At 46.4% G+C, this 27,075-nt stretch overlaps 1 protein-coding gene across 1 annotated transcript in view; it reads right to left on the bottom strand.

Moving 5' to 3' along the window:
• Positions 1–27,075, bottom strand: part of LRRC70 (leucine rich repeat containing 70) — a 135,553-nt gene that overhangs the window by 64,962 nt on the left and 43,516 nt on the right. The gene's annotated exons all lie outside the window — the stretch shown is intronic.

The raw sequence follows: 27,075 nt of genomic DNA, 5'->3' as shown, positions 1-27,075 counted from the left end.
ACATTGTTGTGTCACTCAGAACATACATGACTCATTGAGCATACTCATCCATGACTACCTATACTCCTGTGTCATGTTTGTCATCACATGTACATCACCATGCAACATACCACAGTGGCCAGGCCTTTGATGGACATGGACAGTTGAGCCTGGTAACCATGTACCCTTGCACCATGACATGTGTATTGGGTTTGGTGCACTTCAAAATCTTGTACTATGGACTTATAGGTTGTGTGTGCTGGCCTTGCCCTATTATGTACTAGGAACCCACAGGTTATGGATGTCAGCCTTGCCCTATTATGTACAAGGGACTCACTGGTTGGTTGTGTTCGGCTTAGCTTATCATTTACTTGGGATTGACATGACTATGTTTGATTCATTGATATTTGTTACTCTTATGCATTGCTAGGTCATTGGTAGATAGTGTAACAGTGTCACATCTGCAGACTTAGGACACAGATAGTGTCAGATGTCACTTTCATCAGTCACACTTGTTTGTGCTGGCAAAGCACACAGGTGTAGTTGATGGCAATGTGCCTGGGATATTTACTGTCCTACATAATGTGTGTGAAAATGTGTCTGAACTTACATTGCTACAATGTTGTTTTGTACATTAAGTATTTGACATTGTGTGATCATTCACACACATTGAAGCCGGTTTGTGTGATATAGGCTTCTAGGTCAATGCTGCTAGCAAAGTTTCTGCAGATTTTCCTTGTTACTCATATTTCTTATCCTCACTGACCCGTCCTTCATGCACACCATAGTAATTCATACATGTGAAGTTTTCTGACTTTGTTTCTTCTTCAGGCTAAGCAATATTTGCCATACCATTTCATTTGTTTGACAGATGAGATGACTGACCTCCACACATCTCTCAACACCAGCCACAGCACTTGTGTAGTGTCTGAGTCACCTCCACATATTGGCTGGCAAAGTAAAGTAGAGGAGTGTCTCAGCTGTCCCTCTGCACTTGTTTTTTTGACATGAGCACTCACATACATCTTCATTCCCCATTCTTTGCTGCATGCACTATATATGTGTTTGGATTGTGTGAATACTCCTGACAGCTATGAGTAGAACATGCATGATTTAACATATCTATGGGGGTCATTCTAACCCTGGCGGTAAAAACCGCCAGGGCGAATGACCGCGGTAGCACCGCCAACAGGCTGGCGGTGCACCGCTGGGCATTCTGACCGCGGCGGTTCAGCCGCGGGCAGAAACGGAAAGTCGGCGGTGTACCGCCGACTTTCCGCTGCCCTTGAGAATCCTCCATGGCGGCGGAGCGCGCTCCGCCGCCATGGGGATTCTGACACCCCCTACCGCCATCCTGTTCCTGGCGGGTCTCCCGCCAGGAACAGGATGGCGGTAGGGGGTGCCGCGGGGCCCCCGTAAGAGGGCCCCACAAAGTATTTCAGTGTCTGCTATGCAGACACTGAAATACGCGACGGGTGCCACTGCACCCGTCGCACCTTCCCACTCCGCCGGCTCAATTCTGAGTCGGCGTCCTCGTGGGAAGGCTGTTTCCCACTGGGCTGGCGGGCGGCCTTTTGGCGGTCGCCCGCCAGCCCAGTGGGAAACCCAGAATGACCGCCGCGGTCTTTTGACCGCGGTACGGTCTTCTGGCGGTTCCCGCTTGGCGGGCGGCTCCCGCCGCCCGCCAATATCAGAATCACCCCGTATATCTTTATTCACACATAAACTTTGTCAAGTGTTTGTGACTTGTTTTGACACAGCTTGACATGCATGCAATATACCAACTGGATAGAGTCTGACAGACCAAGACATTCAGATTTTTTCCTCTGTATTTAACTCTCTATTAGGCATACATGTGAGTGTCACTAATGTGTATGTTGTAACTTGTCCCTTGGGATTGCGACATTCAGACATTGATTTGTTACAAAGCAGACATTGGCTTACTGTTGTTGATACTGACTACTCTTGTCCTACCTGTAGGAAAGTACCCTCTTTTTGCCATGGTTACCCCTATTTACTGCCTGATATCAGTATGCTTGACTGTGTTCACTGGGATCCTGCTAACCAGAACCCCAGTGATTATGCTCTCTCTCCTTTAAATTTTGTTGCTGCATACTGGTAACCCAACCCAGTATTTCACCCACAATTGGCATACTGGTGCTTCCTTATAAGTCCCTAATATATGGTGACTAGGTACCCAGGGCATTGGGGTTCCAGGGGATCCCTATGGGCTGCAGCATCTCTTTTGCCACCCATGGGAAGCCCATGCAAAGGCTTATGCAGGACTGCCATTGTAGCCTGCTTGAAAAGGTACATGCACCCTTTCACTGCCATTTACACTGCACCAGGTCACTTATAATTCACCCCTATAGCAAGCCCTCCAGCACTAGCTGAGGTGCCCCCACAATCTCCAGGACCATTTTCCCACACTTCGTGAGTGCGGGGATGCCATTTTATGCGTGTACTGGACATAGGTCATATACCTATGTCCAGCTATGTAATGGTAACTTCGAACATAGGCATGTTTGGTATCAAACATGCTGTAATCACACCCCAATGCTTTTTCAAGCATTGATTGTATGATTCCATGCACTCTGGGGGCTCCTTAGAGGACTCCTAGTATTGCCATTCCAGCCTTCTGAGATTTTCCAGGCAGCCCCAGCTACTGCCACCTCTCAGACAGGTTTCTGCCCTCCTGTTGCTTGAGCAGCTCAAGCACAGGAAGGCAGAACACAGGATTTCCTTTGGGAGAGGGGTGTTACACTCTCTACCTTTGGAAACAGGTGTTACAGGCTTGGGAGCGGCAGCCTCCCCAAGCCACTGAAAATACTTTGAAGGGAACATTTGGTGCCCACCTTGCATAATCCAGCCTACACCGGTTTAGGGGCCCCCAGTTCCTGCTCTGGCATGAAACTGGACAAAGGAAAGGGGGGTGGCCACTACCCTGTCCATCACCACCCCAGGGGTAGTGCTCAGAGCTCCTCCAGAGGGTCTCTGGGTTTTTCCATCTTGGATTTCAAGTTGGCAGGGAACTCTGGGAGCATCTGAGTGGCCAGTGCCAGCAGGTGACGTCAGAGCCCTCCCCTGCTAGGTGCTTACCTGTTAAGCTGACCAATCCCCCTTTCAGAGCTATTTAGGGTCTCTCTCTTGGGTGGTTCTTCAGATTCAGATTGCAAGACTCCAGCAGGAATCCCCTGCATCCTTTACCTCACCTTTTCACCGAGGAAACTACATCTGGTCCCTCCAGGAACTTTACAAACTGCAACAAAGAAGCAAAGATGACTTCTGAAACATTGTATCTTCAGCTTCTGCCAGCATCTGCAACTGTTTCCCGGTTGTGCATCCTCAGAAGACAGCTTGTCTTCGCCCTGCACCAGAAGGACAAAGGAATCTCCCTTGGAGTGAAGGAGTCACTCCCCTTCTTCAGCAGGCACCTCTCAGCAACAACGGCCGGCTGTGTGGGTCCCCTATCCTGACAAGTTGCATGGATTCTGCATCACGGGTGGCAGAATGAAGTGGTCCCAACTGTCCTGAAGCCCTACTGTCCAACTTTGGAGGAGGAGAACATTCAAGACAGTTTCCCAGTGCACCACGTGTTTTGCAGTTGCCAAGGCTTGTTGATATCCTTCCACAAAGTTCTACATGTACCGTGCAGCTCCGGCCCCCAGCACTCTATCCTGTGAAGCACAGCTTCCTGAGTGGTTCTTCGGCAGCGTGGGATCCCTTGTTGTTGTGCTGCGTGGGCCTCCTTTGGCACCTTTTTTTGTAACCATGCTGTGGGACTCCTGTGCATGCTGCCTGGTCTTCTGTGGGTTCTCTGAGTTGCTGAGAGCCCTTCTGAGTCCCCCTCCAGGGTAAAGTCCACCAAGTCCCTCCTGGTCTCTGGCAGTACCATCTTCTGCTAACTGTAAGCTTTTCGTGTGCCAAGGCTTGTTGGTGGAATTCAGCGATGCAAACCAAACTGAAATCTTCCATTCAGTGTGGGACATGATCTGCACCAACCACGAACCCACATCCACCTTCTTGGGTGCAGTACTGAGTGTTGTTCTTCACCTGTGGTTCCTCTTTTGCACCTTGTTCCAGGTTAGCAGGGGCTGCTGTTCTCCCTGGACTCTTCTGTGCTTCTTGGACTTGGTCCCCTTCTTCCACTGGTCTCCAGGTCCAGAAATCCACTGTTGGTGTCTTGCAGGCTCTTGTGGTTCTTGCATAATCTTCTTTCTCGTGTTTTTGTGCGTTCTAGGAAAGTTACTGTGATTTTCTCCTCTTTTCCTGGGCTCTGGAGTGTGTTCTTTTACCCAGCACCCCTCTACACATTACACTTGCCTAGGTGGGAAACCAACATTCGCATTACACTTTCTTAGTATATTGTTTGTGTTCCCCCAGGCCCATTTCTATTTATTGTGATTTTCACTAATTGCACTGTTTTCTAACTGTTTTTATGCCTATTTCTGCATACTGGTGTATATAATTTTGTATATTACTTACCTACTACAGGAGTATGGTCGCTATGATATTTTTGGCATTTGTGTCATCAAAATAAAGTACCTTTATTTTTGTAACCCTGAGTATTTTCTTTCATGTGTGTGAGTACTGTGTGACTACAGTGGTATTGCATGAGCTTTGCATGTCTCCTAGATAAGCCTTGGCTGCTCAGCTACAGCTACCCCTAGAGAGCCTGGCTTCTAAACACTGCCTACATTTCACTAACAAGGGATAACCGGACTTTGTATAAGATGTAAGTACCATAAGTACCCACCACCAACCAGGCCAGCCTCCTGCACTACCTAGGCCATACATCTGAATAGCAGTCTTCACATTTTGTCTGTGTAGCTGCTGTCAAACGGCAACTAGACACACTTGTGTGAAGTGAGTGTTTCAATGTAAACTATTTGTACAACAGGCTATGCAGACATTTCACCTACACATTAATTCATAGCTGCATTGTGCATTTGTTTGTTGCTCCTGAGTGTGTTCCTATTTTTGTTTTCCAACTGTTGTGGCCCACTCATGCTTTCCAAGATGAGGGTGAGTTGATAAGGTTTGTTAAGGTGAAATGAAGTACTCCAAGACAAAGCTGTTTTCAAGTGATTTATCAACAAATTTGTGCTCAATGATGAATAAAGTACAGTCTAGAAGTTGTGCACAATAATGTCCCTTCAGAGTGCTCTAGCAGCAGACTTTTTTTTTCCCTATCCTTCAGTCATGCATCATTGTCCTCATCTTCCTCCTTGGGGACCCCAACCTGTTCCTCCTAGGGGACATTGGTGCCAACACAGATGTTGTGCAAAATTGCACAAACTAGTATTATTTTGCACACAAGGGGTGAGCATATACTAGTCTTCCTCCAAATAGAACTAGGCACCTGAACCTAGATTTCAAGATGCCAAATGTCCTCTCCACCACATTTCTGGTCCTTTTGCATGTGTCATTGTAAGCCTTTTCAGCATCTGTATGTGGGTTTCCATATGGGGTCATGACCCATGGCAGGATGCTGTAACCTTGGTCCGCTGCAATGGAAGGTGAGAAACAGTGTCAGACTTGCATTTGTATTCCTTTCTAACTGGCCTGGCACAGTATTTGTAATTGGAGTCGAGATTATGACTTGCATCTGGCATTGTGTGTGTTCCTGTTTGCATGCATGGTTGTATTGGTGTGTGATGATGCACTTTCCAGTCACAGGTTGTGCCTCAGGGGCATGGTGATTGTGGGATTTGTCTGGCATGACATCTCACAAAAGCGGGATATGTGTGATGTTGAAATCATTGTCCCGTAGTCCCATAACTTTTGACTGCAATAGAGCCATTTGGGTAGGGTTGTACCTATTTTGTGTGTTGTGTGCCATGAGACAGGTGTTGTGCATTGTGTGTTGCATGTGAACCTCCCCGTGCACATGGTACACCTCCCTTGCACACCAAGCTGTTGTTGCAATTTCCTGGGTAGCATGCTTGTGTGTATATAGAGATCATGCAAAGTGTGGCATAGTAGCTTGAGATGTATTTCCATGTATGTGACAAGTTAGCAAACACTTGTGGCATAGGACAGGCCATGAGGTGTTTTTCTACATTGCTCTACATCACCGGTGAAGGCCAACAATGTGCCATGTCTCTTTGATATGGTGAATTTCTGACCTCCACCAGTGCACTGGCAGTAGTTCAGCTATCAAAGTCCACTGTAGGCACCCTGGTTGCATGGTTGAAAGATGACAGTTTTGCGGGTTTGATTGTTTCGGTGCAGTAAAGTGTCCCTTCCTATACATGATTAATCAATTATGGAAATTTCCTGTTGCAATGCATGGTGCACTATGTATCACACCTGGGAAAAGTATACACAATGCGAGTATCTGGTTTCATGGAACAATGGTGATGGCACCCCTAGGGTGGCATTCTTTGAAGGTGCTGCCTCAGGTTTCAAGGTTGTAGTAAATATGGGGCAGTGCCAATATGTAAATTGTTTGAAGGTAGCATGCCCAAAGCAAAATCCATTGCTGACCACTTTCACACTAACTGATAGGTGTAAAGGGGCCATATTTTCTATGTGGCATGCCCAATGCAAAATCCATTGCTGACTACTTCCACACTAACTGATAGGTGTGAAGGGGGCATATTTTTAATGAAGCTTCAGAATACAGCCAGTGGTTTGACACCACCTTTTAAATGCAGATCCAGAACACCATTAAATGTGACATTCCGGTGGTGTAAGGGACTTGTTCAGGTGGCCATATGTGAGGGTGATGTGCATTATGTGTGGAGTGATGCATGTTGCATATGTGTTCTATGGTAATTAGTGCTTCCCTGTCCATGTGTGTGGAGTGGTGTGTATGTATTGTTTGTCCCACATGTACCACATGTTTAGTATGTTGTGTCATGTTGTGTATGCTTGCTTACCTGGGAGTAGGCTATTGGCATTTTGTCCATCTTGGAAACGGTTTGTTATTGAGTGTCAGAAGATGTAGGCATCATGACACTGCCTGGATATTTAGCAAGGATGCTGGAGAATATCAGGCAATGGTCCACAATGGCCTGGACGTTTATTGAGTGAGTGTGTTTCCTGTCCCTAAAAAGGTGTTCCGTTGCAGCAGGAGGGAGAAGTTGGACATGTGAGCAGTCCGTTGCACCCAGCACATGCGGGAACCCAGCAATTTTGTAGAATCTTTGATTTGTCTCCTGTTGCAGTTGCTGGGGGTTGGAGAACAGGATGTGGTGGGGAGTAAGGCGGATGTTGGCATCCACTATCATAGGGGAGAAGACAGAAAATGATGGTTGGGAGATGCTACCCACTTGTGCTGCAGTAATCTGAAATGTGCGAGAGGCCAGCATGTGGAGCATGACCAGGAGCTTGGACTCCCGCTTGAGACGGTGGAGTTTGATGAAATCTTGTTCCCTGAGCCAAGGATGAATGTCCGCTGGTGAAATATTCTCTCCCTCCTTCTGCGCTGCCTCTGGGGTTGCTGTTGTAGTGGTTGAGGGTGCCGTGGTGGCGCTGGTGGCATTTGGCATCATCACTGTTGTCGTCTCCGGGTGCCAAATTGTTGCAGTAACAGGTCAATTTTTTCCGGATGGTTGCCATCTTAGTGTTTTCCTTTTATATTTGTGGCTATACGTCATTTTAACATCTGGTCTGACCAGGCATTCACATTTTTATGCTAATCAGGGTTAGCGTAATTTTTTCAAAGCGATCTTCGCATGCATCACTTTTCTGATGGCTTTTAAAAATGGCTCTAGCGGGCTAGCGTAATTTTTTTAAGGAGGGAACGCCTACATTGCATATCATTGTCAATAAACGATGCAAGGTAAAGCACTGTTCCTTAAAAATGACACAAACTACAGAAAAGTGGCGCAAGACTGCTCTAACACCACTTAATAAATATGGCGTTTCGATAACGCCGCTTTTGAGTTCCAAAAAATTCCACAGCGGTGGCGCTAACTTTTCATAAATATGGACCATAGTTTCCATCAATACAACCAAAGACTCACGAAATATTTCCTATGTAATAAATTCAACCATAGTGTCCTCAAAATCCTGTTGTGTATGTGTGAAAGCAATGTGATTATGTATTCTGGATAAAAGGGCATCAAGACATTATCTAAATACGTGTGATATTTGTGATATTTTGCAGCTATGTCCTTGTAACTTCCAGAGACAAGTATATGTAAAAGTACATGATTTGCATGTAAGTATAGCTTGACCACATAAGGTTCCCCACCCAAAATGAGGGTTGTAGCTTCAGGGGGTTATTTGGGGTGTTCTACCCCCTGTGAGAAAGTAGCCTCTTTCTAGCATGGTTACACCCCCCCCCCTTTTGGCCTGTTTATGAGTGTGTGTCAGTGTGTTTTACTGTGTCACTGGGATCCTGCTAGCCAGGACCCCAGTGCTCATAGATAAAAACCTAAATGTCAGTGTGTTTTGCCTGTCTCACTGGGATCCTGCTATTCAGGACCCCAGTGCTCATAGTTTGTGACCTAATGTGTATGACTGTGTAGTGCCTAACTGTGTCACTGAGCCTCTGCTAATCACAACCTCAGTGCTTCTGCTCTCTCTGCTTTTAAATTTGTCACTGTAGGCCAGTGACTACATTTACCAATTTCAATTGGCATATTGGACACCCTTATACGTCCCCAGTATATGGTACCTAGGTACCCAGGGCATTGGGGTTCCAGGAGATCCATATGGGCTGCAGCATTTCTTTTGCCACCCATAGGGAGCTCAGATAGGAAACTAGACAAAGGAATGGGGAGTGACTACTCCCCTGTCCGTCACCACCCCACGGGTGGTGCCCAGAGCTCCTCCATTGTGTCCCAGACTTCGGCCATCTTGCTTTGCAAGGTGTGTGGGCACTCTGGAGGGCTCTGAGTGGCCAGCGCCTGCAGGTGACGTCAGAGACCCCTCCGGATAGGTCCATACCTGATAAGGTAGCCAATCCCCCTCTCAGGGCTATTTAGGGTCTCTCCTTTGGGTTTTCTACAGATTCTGCTTGCACGTTTCCTTCAGGAATCCTCTGCAACAACTTCAGACTCTTCTGACCTCAGATCAACCGCAGCCTGCTCCAAGAAATGCTGTAACTGCGACAAAGTGTCTACAAGAGACACTTTTCTTCAGCAACCTCAGCAACTGCAACAGTTTCCACAGTGTGCACACTCTGGGGACTCCCTTTCTTCATCCTGCACCAGAAGGACCAATGAAATCTCCAGTGGAGTGACGGAGTCACTCCCCTGCTCCAACCAGGCACCTTCCAAGGCGACGACCTGTACCCTGGGACTCCTCTCATTGCAACGATTGTGCTCCTACGAACACAGAGGGTGGACATAATTGACGTAGACTGTCCTGAGATCCTGCTGATGCAATTTGGAGGAGGTAAGACCTTGCCTTTCCGAGAACGATGGTACCCCTGTATATTGTGTCTTCTTCGCCTCCTGAGGCCTCCGTGCACTCTTTGCAAAATTGCTTCATGCTCAGCCTGGCCCAGGTCCCCAGCACTCTACCCTGTGACGCTCAACTCGCTGAGTTGTTCTATGGCAGCGTGGGACCTTCTTTTGTTGTGCTACATCAACAGCATTTTGCACCTCTTTTGAATCTGGATCCTGTGGCTTCTGGGGGTGCTAGCTGGTATCCCGAGGGCTCTCTAAAGTGCTGAGAGCCCCCTCTTCCTCCTCACACAGAGTTGAGGCCCCCAGGTCCCTCCTGGGTCCATCTAGCGCCATTTTGATGAAAAATGCACTTTTGCCGTAGAAAGGGCTTGTTGGCGCCTTCCAACATGAAATCTCATCTGCAACAATCTTCACACCGTGGAACATCTTTTGCATCTTGCAGGAACCCGCTGGCATCTTTCTAGGGTGCAGTTCTGCAGTCTTTCACTAACCAGGAAATCTTCTTTTGCACCCTCTTCTGGGTTTGCAGGGACTCTTGTCCTTCCTGGAACTTCTTTCGACTTCTGGACTTGGTCCCCTTCCTTTGCAGGTCTTCAGGTCCAATAATCCAGCAGTTGTTCTTTGCAGACTTGGTTGGTTGCTGCAAAATCCCCAAAACGAGGTGTAGTGTGTCCTAAGGACACTTGCAGTACTTTACTCCTGCTTTTCTGGGCTCTGGGGTGGGTTAATTTACTTACCTTTACTGTATTCTTACTCTCCCAGCAATTCTGCACACACTACACTTGTCTAGGGGGAGTTTGTTATTCACATTCCACTTTTTTAGTATATGGTTTGTGTTGCCCCTAGACCTATTTTCTCCCATTGCATTCTATGGGATTTCCTACTGTTTGCATTGTTCTGTGACTATTTACTTGTCTAATTTTGGTGTCTAGTGTGTATATTGTGTATATTACGTACCTCCAGAAGGAGTATTGTCTCTCAGATATTTTTGATACTGTGTCACCTAAATAAATACCTTTTTGTTTTTGGTAACACTAAGGGGGTGATTCCAGCCGCCCGCCAGGCGGAAACCGCCATTTGGCCGCCACACGGCCAAAATTCCGCAGCCCCCATTCTGACATTCCCGCTGGGCCGGCGGACGCTAACCAAGTTAGCACCCGCCGGCCCAGCTGGAATGAGGCCGCAACACAGGAGGCCGGGGCCCTGTTAGGGGGCCCCTGCACTGCCCATGCCAGTGGCATGGGCAGTGCAGGGGCCCCCAGGGGCCCCAGGACACCCGTTACCACCAGCCTCTTCCTGGAGGTGAAACAGGCTGGCGGTACGGGGGTCAGAATCCCCAGGGCAGTGCTGCTTGCAGCGCTGCCCTGGCGGATTCTCCCAGCCGGGGCAAAAACGGCAGATGACCGCCGGCCCCGGCAATCTGACCGCAGCTTTACCGCCGCGGTCGGAATGGGGATTGAAGCACCGCCAGCCTGTTGGCGGTGCTTCCGTCATTCGTGGCCCTGGCGGTCCAAGACTGCCAGGGTCAGAATGACCCCCTAAGTATTGTCTTTACTTGTGTATAAGTACTGTGTAACCATAAGTGGTATTGCATGAGCTTTGCATGTCTCCTAGTTCTAGAACACTACTACATTCATTAACAAGGGATAACTGGACCTGGTGTAAGGTGTAAGTACCCAAGGTACCCACCACAAACCAGGCCAACCTACTATACCCCCCAATGCATTTTCTGGAAAATAGTTGGGTACAGGTGCCTTCAGTCATGGATGATGAGAAGACTGTAATATTTCACAAGGAACGTTTACATGCACACAGACAAAAACACACACACTCTCTCTCCCTTCCTCCTTTAAAAGTTTCCAAAAATTTTGGTTATTTCACAAAATAAATATTGTGTTTTCTCTCCTTTAGTACTCTTACCAATCTACATTTATCTCCCTTTCCACTGGCCCTTTAGCCTCTCTCTTGTGCCCTGCTTGCCATATAAAGCATTTTGACATTATACTCCAGCATGATTGTTGTGAAATCTGAAGCTCACCCCCCCGCCCCCCAATTTTACTGACCAAGCTACCCCCTGCTCAAAAATGGGGTTAGTTCATATATTAACTCCAATAGGACCCTGCTTTACTTATACTACCATATATTTCCTCTCATTTTGTGGAGAATGTTTGACACACTGTCTAAATGCATTCTTCTTTTTCCTTCTCCTCCTTTGCTGGATTCCAAAAATGCTCCTTCACCACCTTCCCCTCACTATAGCCTACAGAGCTGCCGTTGTGAAAATGAGTCCTACATTATGGACCTCCTCTTATAGCTTGCACCTGATTACCACGATGTGCAAACATGGTGGTAATTTGCACATGCTAAATGCCTGTTCTGCAACTATTTGCTAATTATAAATTAATCGTACATACATTTTGCTAAACGCTGTTAGGGAATTTCTATTTAACTATTGTTATTTTAATATCTATTGATTTGCAAAAATACAGAACGCATGGTTTCATTCTTTCTTACATACCAACTACTGCATTTTGACACCAGCAACCACTTTTTGAATGATTAGCAGTTCTCATAATGTTCATACATTTGGTCACTAGTCTCTTAGTGTCAGATGTAGCAAGCCAATTTGCATTTGCAAATGTTGCAAATCACTACATTTGGCTGTCTGCAAATGTTAAATAGACTTTTGTCATGTATGAAAGTAATTCGCTGTGCAATTTTAGGAATTCGCAATATTTGTAAATCCCTAAACTCACAACTCCAAATAAGGAATCACATTTAGCAATTTTAAAATAGGGAATCACTAAAGAAATGTATTAAACATTAGCTAATTGTGAATATTTGCACAATCAATGTGAAATTTATCACCAGCTCAAATAAGGTGGTAATCAGGTGCAACCTACATAAATATCCTCCGGAGTGCATCAGCATTTTGCACTGTGACTGTACGTCACGGTGAAGAGGATGAGGCACCTGGCAGGTTTGAAGAGAAGGAGGAGAGAGGAGCACATTTTTAGAATTCATATTACCATGTTTGTTCAGACAGAGGAGGAAATCTTTGAAAAGTACAGACTAAATGCAGCTCTTATTTTAGATTTAGGGCCTGATTTAGATTTTGGCAGACGGGATATCCATCACCGTTGTGACACAGTAACCTGTCTGGTGAAATCAAATTAGGCCCTTCGTCTCTGAACTTCACCCTTAACTAAAGCAACACACTCACAGGACCAATCCAGTTCCTACCCATGTGCAGGTGTTATGTTCCCTGCACCTCTTAGCCTCAGCTATCAGAATTTGACAGCTGCAGCAGGAGGGGTTTCCCAGAGTGCACTTTCACGTTTTTTTCATGCATTTCTGGATGCACTGCACATGAAAATTAATGATTACATCAATTTTCCAAACACAATCCAGGATTAACGGTTTACCAAATTAGAATTTTAGCAGTTATCCCAATTCCCACATGTCTCAGGCTTTATTTATGAAACATGTTTCAATATGTCCTCCACTAGAGAATGAATACATCTTTAGAAATCATAAGATTACTCATTCATTAAACATTCAAGTGGTATCGAATGCCTGTAGTATGAATACAGATACAGTGGCCAGATTTCCCTGTAGTATACATGATTCTTTGATATTTAGACACGGTTTCTTGGTGGTGAATTTGGTAAAGGATATTTACTAGGTGAATATTTATAGATCTGTTTGGTATATAGTAGAGAAATATATTCAAATAGTCCCTATATATTTTTTTTGTCTTTGCAGAAGACAGAGCGTACACTTTATACTTATTTAGTTTATCACTTTATTAGAATTCTGCTTCAGAAAGTGAACACCGCTACAATACCACACATAAAACAATAAGGCCCTCATTCTGACCTTGGCGGGCGGCGGAGGCCGCCCGCCAAAGTCCCGCCGTCAGATTACCGTTCCGCGGTCGAAAGACCGCAGGCGGTAATTCTGACTTTCCCGCTGGGCTGGCGGGCGGTCGCCTTCAGACCGCCCGCCAGCCCAGCGGGAAAGAGGCTTCCACGATGAAGCCGGCTCGGAATCGAGCCGGCGGAGTGGAAGCTGTGCGACGGGTGCAGTTGCACCCGTCGCGTATTTCACTGTCTGCGCAGCAGACAGTGAAATACATGTAGGGGCCCTCTTACGGGGGCCCCTGCAATGCCCATGCCAGTGGCATGGGCACTGCAGGGGCCCCCAGGGGCCCCGCGACCCCCCCTACCGCCATCCGGATCCCGGCGGTCGGACCGCCGGGATCTGGATGGCGGTAGGGGGGGTCGGAATCCCCGCGGCGGTGCAGCAAGCTGCGCCGCCGTGGAGGATTCAATGGGGCGGCGGTACACTGGCGGGAGCCCGCCAGTGGTGCCGGTCCGACCGCGGCTTTACCGCCGCGGTCGGAATCCCCATTGGAGCACCGCCGGCCTGTCGGCGGTGCTCCCGCGGTCCTCCGCCCTGGCGGTCAAAGACCGCCAGGGTCAGAATGAGGGCCTAAGTGTGCTAAAGAGGACTTTTGGGCTTCTGAAGAGCTGCTTTAGTTGTTTTCACAAGAGCGGCGTAACAATCTAATATAGACCAGAAACCTGCTGCAAAATGATTGCTATATGTGCCATACTCCACAACATTGCCACATTTAGGGGCATACCTCTTATCCTGTCAGATGAAGAGGAACAGCCAGTTCTGCCACATCAACTTACAGATGTATCAAGGGCAGCAGAAAGTAAAGAATGACATGCAGAGATTACAGAGAAATATTTTTAAGGTAAGTAAGGTAAAAAAACACAAATTGGATTGTGTTTGTCCATGATCTTTTTTATTGCCTTAGCTTCAGGTAAATTATGTTTTTATTGTCAAACACAGAATATGAAATGCACATTCTGGGCGAAAGCAAAATTGTAATCTCAGACATTACAACATAAATATAGTTAGAGAAATTGTAAAACACACCACAATGTTCCAACTGCTTTTCTCTCCGTCTTACTACAATTGGCCTTTCGGTGTGCTCAGCATTTTGCCTTAGTGATCCCCCTGTAGAAACACTTGGGGCATATTTAAATGGGTGTGCTACAGCAACACCCATTGCATTTTGAAGCTGCCCCAGATTTACGAGTTTTTGAAACCTGAGGCAGCGCCAAAATCTAACGCCTCCCCGGGAGAACGGCACTGTGATGCAGGGGGTGGTGCGTTGACGCAGGGCATCAAATTCACAGGGGTGCGCCGTATTCTATTAAATAAGGTGCATCCCTGAGTTGTGAAAATGACGGTGCCTGACGCTGCCAAATTTGGCACAGCGACGCACACCGTCATTTTCTCTTAAATCTGCGCCCTTTGTCTGCAACTACGACACTGATTCCTAATTTCATGGGCAGGAATGCTACTTAGGCTGGATAACTTCTCACTTTCCCCCCTACTTAAGTCACTGGTTGCGGAGATGTGTGCTGTTTGCATGTTTTTAATGGAATTGGTGATTTGCACTAAACCTTGTGTTATATCTCCACTGCAATGCGCTGTCTCAGTCTGCATGGGGACTGTGCAGCAAGATAATGATGGTGTAGTAGTAGTCAGGCGATGGACAGATTTAGTGAAACCATCAAATCTGGCTATGCTTTGATGATGGTGTTGTTGGTGTGATACGTTATCTTGCTGCATTACTGTGCATAGCTCCTTAATTACATTTGTCAGCTCAGTATCATTTTCTGCAGCTGCTTTTTGGCCCTCCTCAACAGTTCTGTTAAGCTGCTTTGCGCCATTTCCTAATGTCAATAATGTTTTTCTTTAATGACACCACTGTGTCTTTAATGACTTTATATTTTTACATTGCAGGTGCTGACCAATAACATAGATGATTCCAAACCACCAAATTCAGAAATACTTTCTACTTCCTCAGAATACCAGTTCTGCACATTCTGATGGCATTGTTTCAATATCGAAAAAGAGACAGACGACTTTGTGTAGATTGCATGTCCAAGGGAGCTGTAAGCATTTATGTTGTGACACTCTTATTTTGTTCCACAAAATCATGGAGTGGAGACACTGGTGCTCTACGTCTGGTGATGTGGGTGTTGGAGTAGGAATGCTTTCAGACTTAAAATATAGCTGTTTCCCTCCTGTTAATTTTCGTTTCTAATTGTTGCAGATAGCTGTCAGATATATGATAAATAATTTAGTTCAATAAATGTTTTGTTATGTATAATGTTACTTAAAGTTTGTTTCAAATATATTTCCACCTCTATTATAAGTTTTTTCCTGTCATTTGGTATCTCACTTTAGATAAAACTACAAAAAGCTTAATTTTACAATTTTTGTTTCTTATTACGCATACCACTACAAACCCCATAATGCTTTGGTGAGCTAATGATAATTTGTGGCCTGGAGTAGATTAAAGTTTAGAGGTAAGTATACATTTATAACAGCATTATTTTTTACCTAAAACATTTTCATATGCAGCTAAATAAAGGTCTTACCTTTGGTGGTACTGGGTGTGGCATAGGTATCAATGTCAGACACCCCAACAATACCTTCTAGCTGCAATGTAGCCTCAATAAAGTCCTCATAAGGGCTAGGTGGTGGCTGAGTGAATCGTAATTGGTCTGTTTACTGTGCCTCTGCAAGTCTGCTAGCCACGTTTTCTTTTCTAAGTATCTGAAGATCATACCAGCACTTGTGTATTTCTTCATAGGAGCGCTGTGTTACACCAACAGCCCTGAGCTTTGCCTGAATTTCCTTCCAGACTTTGTGCTTCTAACTTTCTGGAACTTGCAATTAACTCTTTCCAAAAAGCTTATCATGGTGTTGTACACACTCTTCAGTGAGCACCTCAAGTTTTTTTTGCTGAATTTCAGCTTTCTCTTGCACCCTCCTGGACACTTAACATTGTCATCTGCGATCATGGTGAGCAGATTACTCCAAAAACACCTTCACACAAAGTCACAGTTGCTCTGCCTACCTTCTCCTATTGTGGTGGGTTCTGGAAACAGGGTCAGATGACTCACTTTCTCAATGTGATGTCATCATGAGGCTCCAGAATGAAACATTCACAAAATTGCAATTACCAAATTGTGATTGTCTATTTAGTGAATCACAATTTGGTAATCACTAAAATGCAATTGTGAATTCTAAGGAACCACAAAATCTATATCACTGACTATAATACATTGAGAATTTTGATTTCCAAATAGTGATTTGGTAAAAATCTCTATTTGAAAATCTCAATTCCCATTCTTGATACTAATACCCCATAATTCTTTAAAAGGTGAGGCAACTGTTAGGGTGACCAGGAATGCAGAAAACATATGTATAATACTGCTAGAGGACAGATACAATTTTCGCCCTGTAATGTTTCAAAAACATTACACAATTCAATAAATGAAAATCTGTTTATGTGTGGTGTGGGATTTTCAAACGTGTTAGATTTCTGAAAATCTGCTCAGCAATCTGAATTGTTGCAGAACTTCTCTGCAAGGTGAACATTTTTGTTCCTTTAGTACATAACCAAAATCAGGAGTTAGCCTGTTATAGGTCTAATCCCTGCATGAGCTCATCGTGTGTTCAACTCTCTTCATCTCATTAATATTTGTCTGATGATGGCAAAACAGCTGGAGAACATTTAATATGAATAGAAAATAAACCGCAAGAGTGAAAGATCTTTAGGTTTACTGAAGTATTGACAAGGTACAACACATCCAGTGAACTATCAATTTCAACAAAGGATAAGAGAAATAAGAGACTGTAGGCACAGACATACAAGTGATTACATTTGGCACATTTATCGAAGTTCTTCCTGTATTTTGAGTGGTTCTTTCTCTGTATATTGGGTGGTTCTTCATGGCCACAAGTAGTGGCTATTTAATACACCATGGGGCTCATTCTGAAGAGCGCCCGCCGGCCCAGAGGAAATGCCCCTGCAACGAGGACGCCGGCTCAGAATTGAGCCGGCGTAGTTGCAGGGGTGCGACGGGTGCAGTTTGCATCCGTCGCGTATTTCAGTGTCTGCATTGCAGACACTGAAATACACAGTGGGGCCCTCTTACGGGGGCCCCTGCAGTGCCCATGCCAATGGCATGGGCACTGCAGGGGCCCCGCGGCACCCCCTACCGCCATCCTGTTCGTGGCGGGAGACCCGCCAGGAACAGGATGGCGGTAGGGGGTGTCAGAATCCCCATGGCTGCGGAGCGCGCTCCGCAGCCATGGAGGATTCCCCCGAGCAGCGGGAAGTCGGCGGGAGACCGCCGACTTTCCGCTTCTGACCGCGGCTGAACCGCCACGGTCAGAATGCTCGTGGGAGCACCGCCAGCCTGTTGGCGGTGCTCCCGTGGTCGGTGGCCCTGGCGGCCACCGGCCGCCAGGGTCAGAATGACCCCCCATGTTTTTTTGCTTTTGTATCACCCAGGGTTTGGACCTTTTTTGTGGATGGGTCCTTTACCAAGTTTCACTCCCAGTAAAGTCTTGGTAAGTGGGACTGCACATGTCTGCATTTTAAGATAAGGCCACTGTGACACAGCTACGGTAAGCTGCATTGGGCTTGTTACACTTGAACATGTGTGACCACACACATGTATGCACAGAGGCAGGCTGCATGTGAGAGAATACAGTGATTTGCTGCCTGGTAGCTGCACACAGGTAACCAGCCTGTGGCAGTGTTAAACTGCAAATTCAGTTTGTCAAAATGCTTCCTTAGACAGTCTACACCATCCTTTCAAATATGAATGTCACCCATATGTTGGCCTTATTGCCCTTAAAGCTAGGGTGCCGATATTTAAAATTAGAGCATGTAGTCATTGAAGTTGAACATGTCCTTACAGTGAAGTATCCCCAGAAGTGATTTTGACTAAAGCAAGGGTAGCTGCTGCCATATGGACTCATTGAGTTACATTGTTATATTTAGTAAATGTTAAATATAGATTGGTAGCACCTAGAAAAATGATCCTTTCACTAATTTGAATTGTAATTTAAAAACCTCTTTAATGATAAAGTCAGACTTTGAATTATTATTTTAGAAATGCAATTTTTAGCAAGTTGACATTTTCTTGCCTAATGTTTCTAGGAGATTCCAGGTGCCTGGGCTTGAGATGGCTCTCCTACTGTGAAATGCATATTGAAGCCAGAGACGGCACAAAAGGGACTGCGCTCAGAGGGGAGTGAGCCTTCCTGACAGGATGCTAGTGAGGAACTGTGCCCTGCCTTGAATGAATTTCAAAGGAACTTTTCCAAGCATGCACAAAGAGACCAGACACCAGCCTTTTTATCACTAGTCAGGCTGGAGCCAAATTCAGGGGGAGAGAACTGAACAGAGGATGTGGCTACTCCATTGTGTTTTGGATACATGAGTTTGGATCACATCCTTGTTGCCGGTGTTGCAAAATCCATATGATGACAGGACACCAACTTAGACAAACAGCCTCACCCCTCAGTTCCCAGCTCAAACCGATCACCATGGAATATTCAGCACCGACCATTTTAAGATGACATGTAGTAGCAAGGATAAGTGACATCACCACATCACAGGTCCAACACAAGGTTCTATTCTTGGTGTCGATTTGTATCCTGTGATTCTGGACAAATGAACACCTAGAGGAGATCTGTCAGTCTAGAGACATAAGAAAACATTTGGGTCCTCATTAAATGTTCTGACAAATAAATCTTAAAACTTGAAGGAAAATACTTAAGTGCATCATAGAGGATTGTCCACCACAGTTACCTGTGTGTCAGCCTTTCTGACCCTATATTAGGAAAACAATGCAGATAAGGGGACTATTGATAATAGTGGTGTTTCAACCACTTTGCTATATAAAGAACACATTAAGGCCCCTAATCCAGCAAACGACTTACTTACAGGTGCATTCAAGACTCCTGATACATCATACTATCACTATGATGTGGTTGAGGAACAGCTAATGGGGGTTAAAGCAGCTGAGGTCAGAACTTGTATTAAGGTCAGCAGAAATGATTGTGTTCTTGGACCAAATTGGCTTCCATCTGCACTCTTTAAATATGATTGGTCTTTCAATGCAAATAATATGACTGTATTATTCACAGATGATATTATTCCACCCCAATTATTGGTTCCTGTAAAGGTTCAATTATCTATTTAGTTCACAAACAAAGGCTCAAGGAGTGATCCTCTGAGTTATAGGCTCATAGCCCCTCCTTATGACATTGGCGGTAAGTCCCGCTTACCGCCATGCTGACTGCCGCAAACATATGGCTACCGCAGCAGTATACTGCTACCCATATTATGACCCACACATAGCAATCCGTCACTTTACAGACACACACAAGTCCACCAGCCCAAAGGTCAGTGATAAACTGGTGGTACCAAAACCCACACTGTTACGCCAACAGAACTACACCCACAATATTATGACCCACGAATCACTGAGATGGACATTCAACCGCGGTAAACCATTGGCGGTGCAAACCGCTGTGCTCAAAATATACACACACATGCAAAACAACACCATATTGGGTGATTCAAAAACACACACCACACCCACACCACTATAAAACACACACCCACATTACCCACATCCCTTTACGACTAACAAAAATGGCCACTAGAGAGAGATACACAAGCGCACCCACAGAACCTGAGCCACAAAACACCATCACCCATACACCATCCACGCACCTCACAGCACTCACCCCAGCACATCACCCCACACACCCTCACACACACCACTCACACTACACCCAGAGCACCACAAAGACACCCCAGGTTCTCAGAGGAGGAGCTAAGGGTCATGGTGGAGGAAATCATCTGGGTAGAGCCACAGCTATTTGGATGACAGGTGCATCAGACATCCATCGCTAGGAAGATGGAGCTATGGTGGAGACTCGTGGATAGGGTCAACGCCGTAGGACAGCACCCAAGAACAAGGGATAACATCAGGAAGAGGTGGAACGACCTACGGGGGAAGGTGCCGTCAGTGGTAGCAAGACACCAGATTGCAGTACAGAGGACTGGGGGTGGACCCCCATCTCCTCCCCCACAACTAACAACATGGGAGGAGCAAGTCTTGGCAATATTGCATCCTGAGGGCCTGGCAGGAGTAGCAGGAGGACTGGACTCTGGTAAGTCAAATCTCTATTACTATCACCCCCTTACCTGCATGCCATCACATATCCCCACCCCTACCCTCACCCCATCACCCCACCACCTCACATACACCCCACCATCACAACCCACCCATCCCAGTACCCAGCACTGCATGCACCACCAATGCATGGACACCACTCACAGCCCTGCATGGACACCCATCACCACAGTATGTACACTACAGAGAATCACCTAGCCCACAAAATACCTACTCACAAAAGGCACAGCTGACAGGGCACTCAACCATAGAGGCCAACACACCCATGCACAAGATGTCACACGCAGAAACAATAACAATGCATTTACATCCCCACAGGTCCTCCACACAACGTCACCGGAGAGGAGGTGCCAGCAACATCCAGTCCCCCCCCAGAAGAGGCCCACAGTGATGACAGCAGCTCTGCTCACCTGGATCAGGATGACCAACCTGGCCCATCAGGGACCTCGGACAGTCGGTTACCCAGGCACAGTCCCATACCACCACAGAGCCTCCCCCTCAGGAAGCACCACCACAGCACCCACCCAGCGGGCCCGTACCTCTGTCCCCAGGACATGCCAATCAGCAGTGTGTCCACCACTACAGGGACCCTAGGCCACACCACAAACACAGGACGATCAGGGACCTGGGGTCAGTGACAGCGGGCATACGGTTCAAGGGACAGAGGCACAGGACAACAGGGAAGCTGGGAGGACTGCTGTGCAGCAGGGGGAGGACAGGCCCAGGGATCCGACTCTCCACGAGGCACTCAGCAACATCCTGGGAGCATACCATCATTCCCGGAGACGATAGGCCAGATACTGGCCAAGTTGCAGGAGATCCAGCGGCTGCAGGAGGGACAGTACCTGGGGATCAGGGAGGACCTGAGGGACATCCACATCACCCTGGTCACCATTGCAGGGGTGCTGGCAGACATGGCCAATACCATGAGGGAGGTTGTTGCACACCAACGTGCCCCTGAGGACAGTGAGGATGAGGAGGCAGAGGATGAGGACAACAGAACATCAGTTGTACATCAATACTTCCAATGATACACAGGTGAGACAGTGCAACTGACCATTACTCTGACTATTGATGTTTTCTATGTGGCTGTAGCATGAAGGCATTCACGTCCTTTGCATCTCAACTTACTGTCACCTATGGCTTGTCCTTTAACAGATGTGGGTGATATGACAACAGTGTCCTGGTGTGTTTACTGCAGGCAGCTACAGGTCATTATTTGTATGCTATCACAGTGTTCAGATCATTTGCACTAGATGTGACTGTTCCCATAAATGCACATTTTCAACACACAACATGGTGTCATTAAAATTGTGTTCAAGGGTGTTTATTGTAGTGCAAATCACTGACTGAAAAGTGCATTGGAATGGGGTGATGGTAGAGGAAAGTCCAGGGTATTGTTCCAGTCTGTTAGTAGCACAGGTCCAGTGTGCAAGGGACCATAGGAAGGGAAGCAAAGGCAGTTCAAAGTGGACAAGGAGATGGGCTGGGACACAAAGGGGACAATCAGGAGAGTCTCATTTCCTGGTGGTGGTCTAGGTCTTGGCAAGAGTCTCTGGCTTCTGTCTGGGTTGCAGGGAACTTTTGCTGGGTGGTTCACCTTCTACAGGCGGAGGGGTGCTGGTGGCAGTGGATCCTGTGGCTGGCCTCCTGCCCACTAGCTGCAGCAGAAGTGGTGGGCTGGTCAATAGACTGGCTAATGGTAGGTGCCCGCTGGTGTGCTGTCCATTCCCTCATAATGTTGGCCATGTTTTCCAGCACCCCTGCTATGGATATCATGGTGATGCTGAGAGCCTGCAAGTCCTCCCTGATCTCCTGATGGTGTTCCTCCTGCAGCTGCTTGTTCTCCTGCATGTTGTTAAGGATCTGGCCCATCGTGTCCTGGGATTGTTGGTAGGGCCCCAGGACATTGGTGAGTGCCTCCTGGAGAGTCAGTTGCCTGGGCCTGTCCTCCCTGGCACACAGCGGTCCTCCCAGTGTCCCTGTTGCCCTGTGCCTGTGTCTCCTGAACGGTGCGCCCACTGCCACTGATCCCAGGTCCCTGATTTTCTTGGGTGTGAGGTGTGGACTGGGGTCCCTGTACAGGTGGGCACACTGCTGATTGACGTGTCCTGGGGACAGAGGTGTGGGGACCCTGGGTGGGTGCTGTGGTGTTGGATACTGATGGGGGAGGCTCTGTGGTTGACTGGGAGTGGCCTTGTGTGAAGGACTGAGCAGTGGTACCTGTTGGGCCAGGTAGTCCATCCAGATCCTGAAGTCCAGAGTTACTGTCATCAGTGGGGGCATCTTCTGTTGGGGGACTGGTTAGTCATGGCACCTCCTCTCCGCGGAGATTGGCTGGGGAACCTGTGGGGATGTAAGTGATGTATTATGCTTCATGTCTGTGACATATTGTACATCCCTAGCTTCCCCTCTATTGTTGCTGTTGCCCTGACACTTTTGTTTGTGTATGTTGATGTATTGTGGGATTGTTTGTTCTCCATGCTGTGCATGCTTTTGTAATGGGTGTACATGCAGGGCTGGGAGGGCTGTCCATGCATTGGTATGGCATGCAGGGCTTGGCATTGGGGTTAGTCATATGTGTAGCTGCAGTGTGTGGGATGGAGTGGAGTGATGGGAGTGAGGGTGAAGGTGTGAGATGGCATGCAGGTATGGGGGGTGATAAGTAGTAAATGTTGACTCACCAGTGTTCAGTCCTCCGGCAACTCCAGTGAGTCCCTTAGGATGCAGTATTGCCAAGACTTGGTCCTCCCATGCTGTCAGCTGTGGGGGAGAGGGTGGGGGTCCACCGCCAGTCCTAAGTATGGCGAGCTGGTGCCTTGCTGCCACAGAACGTACCTTCCCCCGTAGGTCGTTCCACCTCTTCCTGATGTCGTCCCTTGTTCCTGGATGCTGTACAACAGTGTTCACCCTGTCCAAGATTCTCCGCCATAGCCTCATCTTCATTGCAATGGATATTTGCTGAACCTGTGCTCCAAACAGCTGTGGCTCTACCCTGACAATTTCCTCCCCCATGACCCGCAACTCCTCATCTGTGAAAAGGGGGTGCCTTTGTGGGGACATGGCTGTTGTGTGGTGTGTGTAAGTGTGTGGGTGTTGGGTATTGTGGCTGGGTGTGTGAAGTGGGGTGCGTGAGGGATTTATGAGTGTATGTGGTTTGTGTGTCTAGTTGTTGTAGTGGTCTTGGTGTCAGTCTGGTGGTAATAATTTGTATTCGTAAAGGGTTGTGGGTAATGTGGGTGTGTGTTTTATAGTGCTGTGGGTGGGTAAGTGTGGTGTGTGTATCAGTGTTAGGTGTGTCTTTTTGGTATTGGCCAATGTTGTGTAGTTTAGTTTTTTGGGTGTCCATTTTGAGCGCACTGGTGTGTACCGCCAATGGTTAAGGGCCAATGAATGTCTGCCGTGGTGATTCGTGGGTCATGATGTGGTGGGCGTTGTTCTGTTGGTGTAACGGTATGGGTGTTGGTGCCAAAATTTTTACACTGACCTTTGGGCTGTCGGATTTGTGTATGTGGCAGTATTCTGTCGGATTGGTGTGTGTGTGTCATAATATGGAGAACGGATATTTGCCACCACGGCTGTATGCTGGCCGCCATCACAGTGGCGGTAAATGGGATTTACCGCCAACGTCATGATGATGGCCTATATGTGCCCAGGGCCTGTAACTTAAATGCTAGTGGACCTTCAGCATTGATTGTGCCACCTACTTAAGTAGCCCTTTAAATATGTCTAAGGCCTGCCACTGCAGAGCCTATTTCCAGCTTCACTGCCATGTGGACTTGCCATGTAAAACTCCTTGCCAAGCCGTAAACTCCCCTTTATTACACATAAGACACCAGTAATGTGGCCCCTAGGTAGCCCACATGGCAGGGTGCAGTATAAATAAATGTCAGGCCATGTGCCACTTAGTTTTATGTCCTAGTAGTGAAAAACTGAAAAACTTTGTGTGTCACAGCTGTGTGGCCTACCCCTCTCATAGGACAGCATTGACGATTTTAATACATTTATTAAGTGAAATTCCTGATCGAGAAGGGGTAGAACAGCCATGTATAGAATCTATGGACTTGTAATAATAAATTCTCTTTAATAGTAAAGTTATATTTATGACTACAACTTTAAAAATGCCACTTTTAGAATTTGGCATTTTTCTGCTTTAAAACCCTTTGTGCCTGCTGCCTGACTCTAATATACATCTGGGAAGGGTGACATTTGGGCTTTGTGTATTCCATCTAGATATTCACACACAAAGGAAGCTGAGGTGTGCCATTTACATCCTCCTGATGGTCCATCACCAGACTGATGGGCCTTCCTGAGCTAGATGGAGGGAGATGCTGACACTTGCACATAAATAGGGCTGTGTTTGTCCCCACACAAGAAGATTCAGAACCCCTTGTAGTGTGTCTGGATACAGGAAAGAAAAGGGAGGACCTGTGTGCACCTTAAAGCCTCTCCTTGAAGTCACCTTCCCACTTCAAAGGCACCACTGGGCATCGGACCCTACCAAATCAGTACACCACTAGACGTGAGGGTACTCTGCCAGGAAGGACTGCTGTGCTACTGAAAGGACTGCCACTGTGATGGAACTCTGCTGGACTTTGCTGGACTCCTGCTTGGCTGTGCATGCTCTTCTGCCATCTTTTCCTAAAAGGATTGGACCTGCATCTGTTGAACTGGACCTGCATCTGTTCATGCCCAGAACCAAGTGACTCCAAGCGCTTGCTGGCTAGCCTCCTGTTCTGGAAGTCTTGTGCCCACCAAAGACTTCCCTCAACTCTGTTTCAGCTGCTGGACTCAGTCCACTGTGAGTTCAGCCCTGTCAAGAGGTACCAATCCAGTCATGGCCCTTGAGAGTGGACTTTACAGTTGTTTTTCTTAAAAAATCGATGCTTCAAGGCTCTTGCATGGTTTGGAACCAATGCAGTGCCCTTCTATGACGACGCAGTGCCAATTCCATGACAACGAGGATTGCAACTGCAGGGTTCGATGACACAGTGCCGATCCAGAGACATTGCTGCACAGCTCGATGATTACGCTTCGCTTGCATCGAAAGGGATTTGACGCCACCAAAGGACCAGACTGCGAGGCTTGACAATGATGCATCTACTTGACTGTGTGAATTGGAACCAACGCTTCAAGTCTTTGAACAGTTTGCTTCATCCAAGTTTCTTTTTCAGTGGGCCCTGCGTGGGTCCTGTAGCTAGCTTCCCCTCCATCACAGTCGACTCTGGATTTTCCTCAGTCTACACGACTTCAAGTAATTATTAGAGCTATTGACTTTTAAGCACTACATTGCAGTTTATTCTCTAAAAAATCATATCTTGAGTTCTACATATTGGATTTTTGTCCTTTTGGTCTTGTTTCACTCAGATAAGTATTCACTATTGTTCTAAGCTGGCATGGAGTCTCTTTGTGATCTCTTTCTCTGTGTTATTATAATTCAAGTGCTGCACACACACTTTACACATTGCCTCTCAAGTTATGCCTGACTGCTCTGTGCCAAGCTGCCAGAGGGTAATTTAGGGAGTGCAAATGACTAGGATTGTGATCCCTACTTGGTAAAGCCACATACCTCAGCCAACTACAGAACTAATTTCTAACACTTAACCTGAATTAGATGGCGGTTGGTGCTTGACAAGGACTCACACCCCAGGCAACGTATGACCCAATTTATAATAAAATCCAACATTCTTGTCATTAATATGAACTTTTTCCTCATGGATGCTGCAGGATAAACAGATTTTGCAGTCAAATTGATACAAATATTGTGGGGTAACATTTTATGAGAGTTGATCTTCCTGGTACACAGGTGAAGTCTGACACCCATATCATCATTGCTAATTTATGTGTTGCAGCGCCTGCCTGAAAGCCAATTATGTTCCACTCTTAAGCCATTATTTTATGTGCTACATGAACACTTTTACCTGCTTTAAAATATAGCTTGGGAGCTTACCCAAAAAGTATCTTCTTTTATATATTCCAAGGCCAGTGGAAATTATTCAGAGCAATTTTCCGTGTTCCACTTATATCTTCCCAGGGTCTACGAGGTAAATGAAAGTTCCATTTGAACCATTACGTTGCTCTACAGATAAAGGGCCTGATTTAGAATTCGGCGGATAAGTTACATAGGACATAATGGGATTTAAATTTTGGCGCACATGATATCCATCACAGATGTGATGGAATACACTGTCTGCCTAGCTCAAAATCAAGCCCAAAATGTCTTTCTACTGCAGACAATTCTAGCAACATAGAAGAAATAAAGCACAGCAACCTTAGTACAATCATATTCCTTAATTCAACCAAACCACGAAGCTGATCTGGCTAAAACATGAGTTTTCTCATTCAAGATTGTGTCTTTTTAACCTGATGAAATAAAACAGCATTGGAAATTCACGCTTAATAACAACATACAGAGATTTTGCTAATCTTTTCACAAACGTTTAGTTTAGGACACTTTTTTTCTGTCTGTGTTTTAAGTTTACTTGAAGGATGTATTTGCTGCAGCCTTTTTGTGGAATAGAAATGAGGAGCTGGGATCAGCGTTGTAGTCATGTTTCTTACATGTAGATAGCATTTCATTTTGATAAATAGGTTTATCAAGTTTATGAGAGTGGTGAAATGGATCAAAATTTTAG

The sequence above is a fragment of the Pleurodeles waltl genome, chromosome 1_1 (assembly GCF_031143425.1).
Source record: "Pleurodeles waltl isolate 20211129_DDA chromosome 1_1, aPleWal1.hap1.20221129, whole genome shotgun sequence".
NCBI classification, from domain to species: domain Eukaryota; kingdom Metazoa; phylum Chordata; class Amphibia; order Caudata; family Salamandridae; genus Pleurodeles; species Pleurodeles waltl.
This window is presented reverse-complemented; position numbering and strand designations above follow the sequence as displayed.